The following is a 10,406-nucleotide window of genomic DNA, read 5'->3' as shown; positions in this document are numbered from 1 at the left end:
CATCTCCTATTGAAATGTCAATTTCACATTCTCAGAAAGCTCTTCCTTGGCCACTCTTTCTAGATAGGATTCTCCCCTCTATTATTTCACTACCCTGACTTAATGTTCATTACAGCAATTACCACCACCTGACAAATTACTTGCTTACATTTTTGTGCCATATGATCCCAATAGAATGTAAGCTTCATGAGGGCAGGATTTTTTGTCTCTTTCCACACAGTTGTATTCTTAACACCTATAACTTTGGACAGAATGAATAAATTAGCAAATGAATAAACCAATGCAAAATTCTGGTGAGAGATATAGCTAGACAGGTTGAGGATTCTGCTAGGGAACATATTCAGGGGTGACAGGATTTATTTGACCTACTCATTCTCCTTGGGGGCCCCTGAGAGATGGCCCTTTCCCTAACAGAACTTGAAGGTCCTGCTGTCCCTCTCACCCATTACTGACAGTCAAGGACAGACACCTGGTCCGCATCACGCCTTCTGAGCCGTCAGGAGTTCCATCCCTCCTGCCACTTGGGGGACTGTGGCTGGGTTCCCAGGCCAGCAGGCCCCCCATTAGACCTATTCTGCATCACCCAGGGAGGGACAAGTGAGCACAATGCCCAGCACGTGGTAAACGTTTGATGGTGGACGCTGCAGGAAGGTAATGGACGTCTGCTGCTTAGGAGCACTCTTCTCCTGTTCAAGACTGCAGTGAGTATGCAGTCAGTTTTTGTCCTGACTTTGCCCTCTCACCCTCTGGAGACCAGCGCGGAATGGTCTCTGTATCCACTAGTTGTTCCTTGTCGGCACCACCAAGGGGCGCGCGGGGTGGAACAGTTCTGTCCTGGGACGTACCATTGAGGGGCGCAGAGGAAGGACAATCCACTCCGCCTGTCCATTTTGGAATGATCCCTTGGTGCGACAGCACTAAGGGTCTCTTTAAACCCACGTGTAGCATCCACCACAGTTCCCGCCCCGTTAGGTCCGTCCTACTCGCACCATTCGGTTCTCCCAGCCCGTTCGAGGCATCATTTTCACTTCACCTCCACCCCTTCGTTTCTGCATAGTCAAATCCCGCTGGGGACCGCAAAGGGGCAAGCGATTGGCTCCAAGATGTGAAGGGCGGGGTCGAGGGCCATCCCGGGCGGTGATTGGTTACTGCGAGAGTGCCCCGACTAAGCTTTTCCGGGGCGCGGAGTGGCTCCGGATGGGCCGGCTAGGCCCTGCCTCCCTCTTCGCGTCCGTGGTTCCCATTGGCCTTCAGTTTGTGACAGGCACGATGATTGCGGAGCTAGAGTTCAGGCAGCCGGAGCGAGAAGGGTGCGTGGCTTTTGACACAGCAGAGTTCTTTGGACTACTCACCAACTGACAGTCCCAAAAGGGCTGGAGATGCCACCCCGGCAAAGTTCGCCCTAGTCATTTGCTTCACGTGAGCTCTTTCAGTCTTGTTTACCCTTAACTCGGTCACAAGCCTAGTCTGGCGCTTTTGGCACCGCACCATCATTCCTCCCGCTACACTCAATTAATGTCCTAGGAGCGGTCTCTGAGCTTGTTTGGTGTTTGCCTGGGAAGTAATGCCGATGAGGCAGTTTTGGGATGTGTATCTTTAGGCATGACATCTCAGATGCTGTTTGGGTATGTTTGATCACTCTGGGCCGTTTGGGGTCCAGACTGTGTCTGAATGGGATATTTTATCTGAGTGGATTTTGTGTGCCACAGTATTAGGTTTCTTAGGTTTTGTGTGCCTGTGTGTCTGGATATGCCTTCTGTTCTTCTTTTCTCTTGTTTGTTTTCAGAGTCTCGCTCTGTCGCCCAGGCTGGAGTGCAGTGGCTGATCATGGCTCACTGCAGCCTCATACTCCTGGGCTCAAGCGATCCTCCCGCCTCAGCCTCCCGAGTAGCTGGGACTATAGGTGCTCACCACCATGCCCGGCTAAGATTTTTATTTTTTATTTTGTAGATACAGGGTCTCGCTATGTTGATCAGACTGGTTTTCAACTCCTGGCCTCAAGTGATCCTCCCACCTCCGTCTCCCAAAGTACTGGGATTACAGACATGAGCCACCACGCCTGGCCTGGGTGTGCATCTTCTGAGCTTTTTGGACATTTGTGTCCCTGGGTGTGAGATCTCTATGTAGGTGTCTGCACCCCAGGATGTAAAGTCTCTGAGCTGTTTGCAATTCTGGGTCCCAAGTTGTGATGTTTCCCAGCTGGTGTTGGTGAGGACAATTTTGCTTAAGATGTAAAGTATACGAGCTGTTTAGGGGAGGGAGAGGTCTCCGCCCAGAATTAGGTTATCTGATTTGTTTGGGGACTTTATCGTAAGATTATGTGATGTTTCTGAGCTATTTGAACTTCTGTTTCTGTTTTGTATTAGGTTAGGAAGTGTCTGAGTGGTTTTGGGGGGGGGGCTCTCTCTAGGGTGTGAGATATCTGAATGGTTTTCATTTGTTTCCCAGGAGTGAGAAATTTGGTCTGTTGTGCATGGGGGTCTTTGTCACAGCATGTGTGGTCTCTGTTCTGTTTGGGGGTCTGTGTCAAGTTGTGGGGTCTCTGTGCAGGGATTTTGGAGTCTGTTTCAGGTTGTGAGATTAGTGAGCTGTTTTTGGTGTCTTTGAGTATCTGAGCTGTTTGGGAGTCTGTGTTTCAGGAGTGAAATTTCTTACCTTTTTGGCTGTGAGGTCTCTGTCCAGGAACTGTGGGTTTTGGAGGCTGGCAGACATGATTTCAAAGCCTGGAGCCCCCAAGTCCTGATTGTGTGACATTGGGCGAGTCACTTGTCTCCTCGAATCTCAGTATGTATCATAATCAATAAAATGGGGCCAATATCCATCTTGGAGGGCATCTGTGCATCTTAGTGATGTGTGTAAAGGGCCCCACTCCAGCCATCCTTCAACAAGAATTTCCTGAGCATCTGCTGTATGTCTGAGTACTGTTCTAGGTTCTGTGGATACAACAGAGACCAAAATCAACAACATCCCTGATTTCATAGAGTTGGTCAATAAATATGTAGCACATCACAGGGTAGTAAGTGCTACCTAGAAAGTTAAGACAGTGGCTGGGCACAGTGGCTCATGCCTGTAATCCCAGCACTTTGGTAGGCCGAGGCGGGCAGATCACCTGGGGTTGGGAGTTCGAGACCAGCCTGGCCAACATGATGAAACCCCGTCTCTACTAAAAATACAAAAATTAGCCAGACATGGTGGCAGGCACCTGTAATCCCAGCTACTTGGGAGGGTGAGGCATGAGAATTGCTTGAACCTGGGAGGCGGAGGTTGCAGTGACCCGAAATCGCGCCACTGTACTCCAGCCTGGGTGACAGAGTGCGATTCTGTCTCAAAAAAAAAAAAAAAAAAAAAAAGAAAGAAAGAAAGAAAAAAAGAAAGTTAAGACAGGGTCAGGGAAATGGGTAAGTGGGCAGGATATTATTTTATTCAGGGTGTGCGGGGAAGGCATCCCTGCATAGGTGATGACCGAGCAGAGACCTAGAAGCAGTGAGAAGCAGGCCTTGCGATTACCTGAGGGAAGAGCATTCCGGGCAGAAGGAACAGCAAGTGCAACTGCCCTGGAGCAGGGGAAGCACCTGGTGGGTCCGGGATCTCAAGGATGTGTAATGGTAAAGAAAGGCTCATCCAGGTTTTGACATGCGGCACTCATTGACAGGTGCCTGGTGTCCCCATCTCTATTTCTCCCACAACCTGAGAGGGAGGTGGGGTTCTCCCATGTCACAGATGAAGGACCTGAGGCTCAGAGAAGTGCCCTGAGCAGGCCCAGGGCACTCTTGAAATTCCTAAAAGAGGGATGAGCTTCTATTGCACCACGGGAGACACAGGGCTTGAGCCCACAGCTAGAGGGAAGGTGCCATCCACACTGAATGTCAGCCAGCCAGCCAGTAGAAATTATTAATGATAATACGGAAACCACGACCAGCATGACATTTCTACTTCCAATGGGAAGGCAGGACTTTAGGAATGAGAAAGGAACTGGGGTGGAAGAGAGAGGCAGAAGGGGAAGGTGGGGGACAGTGAGGAAAAACACAGTGATTGAGAAGGGACCCTGGCGACTTCTGGGATGGTGATCAACCTTGAACTGTGTAGTTGTTACATGAATGTACAGCTTATTGTCATTAAAACACAGACTTATGTTTTATACACTGTCAGGCACAGACACACACAAAAACCCTCACAAGTGAAGCAGAGTGCAGTGGGAAGTGGGAGTAGCGTGAGTGTCTGCGACTCCCGCACACAGGCTCGCAGCGCCCCGGCCTCCTGGTGTGGACCACGCAGTGTAGGCGGCCTCCTTCCTGCAGAACCTCCCCTGGGCTCCAGGTCTTGCCTTCTATCCTGCAGGCTCCAGAGGCTCCCTCAGGCCTGTTTGCGGAGATTGTCTGGTGAAAAATCCTCTATCCTGTGCTGTTGACACCAGCCATAGAGCGGGGCCTCTCAGGGAATGGACAGGACCTGCCTATTTTGTCCTTAGATGTTGGGATCCATCTCCCCTCAGGCCTCATTCACACCCACAATAGCCCAGGGCACATGGGCTTTGGGGCCTGACAGGCTTCATGAAAGTCTGGAACCCCAAGCCCTGATGGTGTGACCTTGGGCAAGTCACATGTCCTTGACCAACCTCGGTCCCCCATTCATAAAGGAGACCAATGCCCGCCAAGCAGGGTAGGTGTGGGTTTTGGGGAAAACGTGTGTACTACCCTCCTCCCGAGCCCATGTTAGATGGGTCTAGTAGTCGAGGCAGGGTAGGAGCAGGGGCTAAAGTGACACTGGCAGGGACTAAATTGCCCTGGGTCACACGGTGGGCAAGTGGCTTCATTTCTCTCTGCCTCCCTTTGCTGGTCTGTCATCAGGGTACTAACTTTCCCTCCTCACAGGGTTCTGTGAAGGAGAGGTGAGATGACTGGTCAGTCACCGAGAGCAGTGCCGGGCACAGGGCAAGGCTGAGTAGAGGCCCACTGTCATCCCCCTGGCTGGAATAAGTTCCAGTGATAGTGACATGGATGTGTTTGGGGGGGCCACTATTCTGCCTACCACATACCCTCTTCCTTGGCAGGCCTTGATGGTAACTGTCATTGTCCCCATACTGGGGCCACAGAGGTAGACAGATGGACTTTAGCCTCCAAGAGAGTGAGTGCCCACCCTGTAGAGGAGAAGGGCATGTCGCAGGCAGTTCACAGAGTGATGCCTTTTATATCACTATTGTGATTGTTAGCTTTAGGTGTCTGCTTGACGGGGTTAAGAAAAACCCAAATAGCTGGCAAACCATTATGTCTGGTGGTGTCTGTGAGGGTGTTTCCGGAAGAGGCTGGCCTTTGAATCAGTGAACCGAGGGAGGAAGATCGGCATGGGTGGGCATTGTCCGATCCCTCGAGGGCACAGGTACAACCAGAAGGCGGAGGAAAGGGGAATTTGCTGTCTTCTGGAGTTGGGACTCCCTGTCTTCTGCCTTTGGACATCAGAACTCCAAGTTTTCAAGCCTTCAGACTCCATGACTTATGCCTCTGGCTCTGCTGGTTCTCGGGCCTTTAGGCTCAGACTGAATCACACCACCCACCTCCCTGGCTCTCCAGCTTGCAGACGGAGATGGCGGGACTTCTCAGCTTCTACAGTCACGTGAGCCAATTCCCATAACAAGTCCCCTCTTTGGTTCTGTTTCTTGGGAGAACCCTGACTAATACAACCATCCATACCAATACTATCAGCATTCACCTCACCGTGATTCTGTACCAGACACTGGCTGACCACCTAATGTGAATCATGCTTTTCTCACCCAACTCCGTGACTGTCAACTCTACTTCTATCACCCACTCACAGGTGAGGGCCTTCTGTATTCTCATCAGCCCCAGCTCCGAGCACAGTCGTTTGCAGAGGCCTTCCTGGTCCTCCTGTTCCTCCTCCTTCTGACCAGGGCCAGCATCTTTCTTTCTTTCTTTATGAGACAGTCTCACTCTGTCGCCCACTCTGGAGTGCAGTGGTGCGATCTTGGCTCACTGCAACCTGCATCTCCCAGGTTCAAGTGATTCTCCTGCCTCAGTCTCTAGAGTAGCTGGGATTACAGGTGCACACCACCATGCCTGGCTAATTTTTGAATTTTTAGTAGAGATGGGGTTTTGCCATGATGGCCGGGCTGGTCTTGAACTCCTGACCTCAAGTGATCCACCCGCCTTGGCCTCCCAAAATGTTGGGATTACAGGCATGAGCCACCGCCACCATGCCTGGCCAGAGCTAGCATCTTAGTCTCACAGTGGTCCCTGCTTAAACTGTCCTCAGCCCTCAGTCTTGCTGTCACCCGCCCACATCCTACAACCCCTCCACTTCCTCTTCTCGGTGTTTATTGTCCAGGGTGGGACCAAGTCCAAACCTGAGCTTCTTGCTAAGTCAAAGTGACCTTTTCCTTTTAGTCAAGGAAGTCTGACTGAAGCCTGTGGTCACACAGTGAGGTCTTGGTGTCTCCAGGCACAGTGCAGCCACGTTGCAGTGATACACATCTTTGCCAGCAGGGGGCATCTCATCTCCAAGACCGGGAAAGCCTCAGAGAAGACAGAGGAACAGTCTTAAACATTCACTCCTGGTGGGGTCACAGGCGTCAGGGTGCATGAGCTCCAGGCTAGGTGTCCCTTGGAGCCTCCCTCTCTGCATGTGGACAGGTAGGGACAGCCGAGGGTCAGGTTTTAGTGCTGTTTGGGGTCATCTGCTGATGGCTTTTCACTCCTTCCTACTTCTTTTCCTTGTGCCAGAAGCTCATTTTCATGGCTAAAGGAAAATTCTCATATAATTTTATCTTCCTTTTCTTATTTAATGATTGCATTATATGCTTTCTTCTACAAGATGCACTGGCTCTGAGGCAGGTCAGGCTATAGGTTGGCTAGTCCTGAGGGCACAGGCCTGGATCCTGAAGACACTGGGGGCAGGCCCCAACAGAGCCTGGGGCTCAGGAAAAGGCCACCAACCCCCCAGCCAGATCCTGGCCAGCTGCCGACTGTGCCTCCCCCCAGTCCTCTCCCAGGGCCTGAACTCCAGGGCTAGAAGCTCCAGGCCTGGTGGTCTGGGGGAGACAGGGGCCAGGAGGATCCCTCAGAAGAGGAGGCAGCAGACAATCTCCGCACGGCTTGAGGGGGTGCACAGCTGTGGGGTGAGGCACAGCCCACCCAGCACAGATCCACTGACCTGCTGTGCAGCTGCAGGCCCAGCTGCTGCCCTCTACGGGCCTCAGTCTCCTCACCTGCGCAGTGAGCATCATCATACCCCCAACATGCAGGGGATGCTCGTGAATAGAGGGGAGCTGAGGCATTGAGAAAGCAGATTTGGCCCAAGAGGAGGAGGAGGAGTGGGTCAGGATTGGTGGGGAAGGATGGATGCGGCCACCTCAGGGACAGCCAGGGGCTGTCTTCCTGGAAGTTCTCAGGACAATCAGGCAAGGGAAGTTCTGAGGCTGTGAGCAGAGCCAAGGTCTGGGGAGCAGGTGAGGTTGTCTCTATAGTGTTCTGGGGTGGCCACCCACTTTGTCACTGCTCCTTCCTGTTTGTCGTCATCTCTGCCCACGGGAGCCCCAAGATGAGCCCAGTGAGCTCACTGTGAGTTACTGCGACCCACATGCAGTCATTAGAGCCGTGCGTCATCACAACAGCCACTAGGTTAGCACTTGGGTAATTTATCCAAATAATGACTCACCTGTTCTGATGTGATTTGGATGATATGCCATCATTTATTGTAGCCATAGTTTATTCAGTCATTCTCCTAATGGATGGTTGGTTAGTGTTTGATTTACTTTTTGACCATCCTGACCTGTGATGAGCATTCTTGTACATGCAGTGATGTTCATAGAGTAACCCTATTTGTAATAGCTAAAAACTGGAAACAACCAACTACACACCAATAAGAAGTTGCATAAATACATTCTGCCAGATTCACACTATGAATTACTGCACAGCTATGAGAAGGAATGACCTAGACTATACAGAGACATAACATTAGGTGAACGAAGCCAGATACAAAAGAGGATATGCTATGTGATTCCCTTTCTACGTGGCTCAAAAGCAAATAACAATAGTGTTTAGGCATACATATGCCTATATTATAACAATTTTATAGACAGCAAGGATTCTAACTTGCCTGGTGGGCAAATTTTCTTAATTTTTGAAATTATACAGTAAAATGGACACTTGAGGTATAGTTATATGAATCTGAACACATGTGTGGATTGATATAACCACCATCACAGTCAGTATCCAGAACATATGCATCACCCCAAAGAACTTCCTGGGTTCTTTGTGCTGCCCTTGTATAGTCACTTCCTTCCCCCACCCCTAAGCCCTGGCACCCACTGATCTCTTCTCTATCACTCTACTATTGTCTTTTCCAGGGTATCATAGAAATGGAATAATACAGCCTGTAATCTTTTGAGACTGGCTTCTTCACTCAGCATAGTGCCTTTGAGTTTCATTCAAGTTGTTGAATATATCAATAGTTCTTTCTTTTTTTCAGAATAATATTCTATTGTATGAGTGGAGCAGATTTTCTTTATCCATTCACCCATTGAAGGACATTTGGGTTATTTCTAATTTGGTGTAATTGTGAACAGAGCTGCCATAAACAGCAGGCTGGGCACAGTGGTTCACGCCTGTAATCCCAGAACTTTGGGAGGCCGAGGCAGGCAGATCACCTGAGGTCAGGAGCCCAAGACCAGCCTGGCCAACATGGTGAAACCCTGTCTGTACTAAAAAATACAAAAATTAGCTGGGTGTGGTGGCACACGCCTATAATCCCAGCTACTCAGGAGGCTGAGGCAGAAGAATCGCTTGACCCTGGGAGGCAGAAGTTGCAGTGAGCTGAGACCGTGTCACTGCACTCCAGCCTGGGTGACAGAGGGAGACTCTGTCTCAAAAAACAAAAAAACAAAAACCAAACAAAAACCACAAAAGCAAAATCACACATAGAGGAAAAGATGAGCAAATTTATAATTATAGTTGGAGATTTCAACACTCTGTCAGTAATATATAGAAATAGTTGAAAGAAAATTAGCAAGGATATAGAAGAACTGAATGACACCATTTACCCACTGAATCGTATTTACATTTATAGAATCATCTACATAACAACATCAGGATATACATTCTTTTCTAGTACATATGGACACTTCACCAAAATAGCCCATACCTTGGGTCACAAAATAAATCTTACCAAATGTAAAATAATTAAAATCCTACAGAGCATGTTCTCTGACCAAAATAGGAAAAATAAAAAAACACCAAGGAATAAGAGAAAGTAAACAAGAAACTCTCCAAACTTAGAAATTAAGCCATCCATACACTTGTAAATAATCCATGGGTCAAGGAGCAATATAAGAGAAATTAGAAAATATTTTAAACTGAATGAAGATGAAAATACAACATATTAAAATGTGTAGGATGCAGCTAAATCAGTGCTAGGAAGTAAATTTATACCATTACATGTTCATATTGGAAAAAATAAAGGACCCAAATCCATTATGAAACTTTTCACCTTAAGAAACTAGAAAAAGAAAATTAAAATAACCCAAAGTAAGCAGAATGAGGGAAAAAGCAGAATAAATATTGGAGCTGAAATCGATAAGACTGAAAACAAACAAAAAAAAGAACAGAGAAAATGGCCCAAAAGCTCGTTCTTTGAAAACTTTAATACAAGTTAGAGACCCCACAAAAATGAAAAGGATACTATGAATAACTAATGAATACTAATTCATAAGTATATGAATGCATATACATTCAGCAACTTAGATGAAAATGGAACAATTGTTTGAAGGACAAAAACCACCAAAACTTACTCAAAAGTAGATCGCTGGCCAGCTATGGTGGCTCATGCCTGTAATCCCAGCACCTTGGGAAGCCGAAGTGGGTGGATCACGTGAGGTCAGGAGTTCAAGACCAGCCTGTCCAACATGGCAAAACTCCATCTCTACTAAAAAAATAAAAATAAAAATAAAAATAAAATAAACCGATCATCTATGTAGATGTATACCTATTAAAAGATGGAATTGATGGTTGAAATATTTACCAAATCATGTTATAAGATCAGCATTACACTGACACCAAAATCAGACAAAGACAGCATTGAGAAAAAACCAACTATAGTGTAATCTCCCTCATGAACATAGATTCAGAAAATTCTCAACAAAATATTATCAAGAAAATATTTGGTTAATATTAAATCCAATAATATATAAAAAGGATAATGCACCAAGAGCAAGTGGGATTTATCTTGGGAATGCAAAGCTAGTTCGATATTCAAAAATGTGTCAATGCAATCTACCATATTAATGTACCAAAAAAACCTGCAAACTCCAACCACATGGTAACAACAATTGATACAGATAAAGCCTTTGACAAAATTCAACAGTCACTCATAATTAAAAAAAAAAACAACAAAAAAAC

The 10,406-nt window shown here is 47.7% G+C and overlaps 1 protein-coding gene across 2 annotated transcripts in view; it reads left to right on the top strand.

The window, feature by feature from the left end:
- The first annotated feature begins 1,248 nt into the window (after window positions 1-1,248).
- Window positions 1,249-10,406, top strand: part of LOC126946564 (protein FAM156A/FAM156B-like) — a 41,017-nt gene continuing 31,859 nt past the window's right edge. Inside the window, exon 1 of one of the 2 annotated variants that reach the window (XM_050777037.1) lies at window positions 1,249-1,419. The gene's annotated coding sequence lies outside the window, so the exon portion shown is untranslated. Of the gene's footprint in view, window positions 5,611-10,406 lie in introns of both variants that reach the window. The other variant, XM_050777036.1, reaches the window with a different exon arrangement.

The sequence above is a fragment of the Macaca thibetana genome, chromosome X (genome assembly GCF_024542745.1).
Source record: "Macaca thibetana thibetana isolate TM-01 chromosome X, ASM2454274v1, whole genome shotgun sequence".
In the NCBI taxonomy this organism is placed as follows: domain Eukaryota; kingdom Metazoa; phylum Chordata; class Mammalia; order Primates; family Cercopithecidae; genus Macaca; species Macaca thibetana.
The sequence above is the reverse complement of the archived record's forward strand: the minus strand, read 5'-3'. Positions and strand labels throughout refer to the sequence as shown.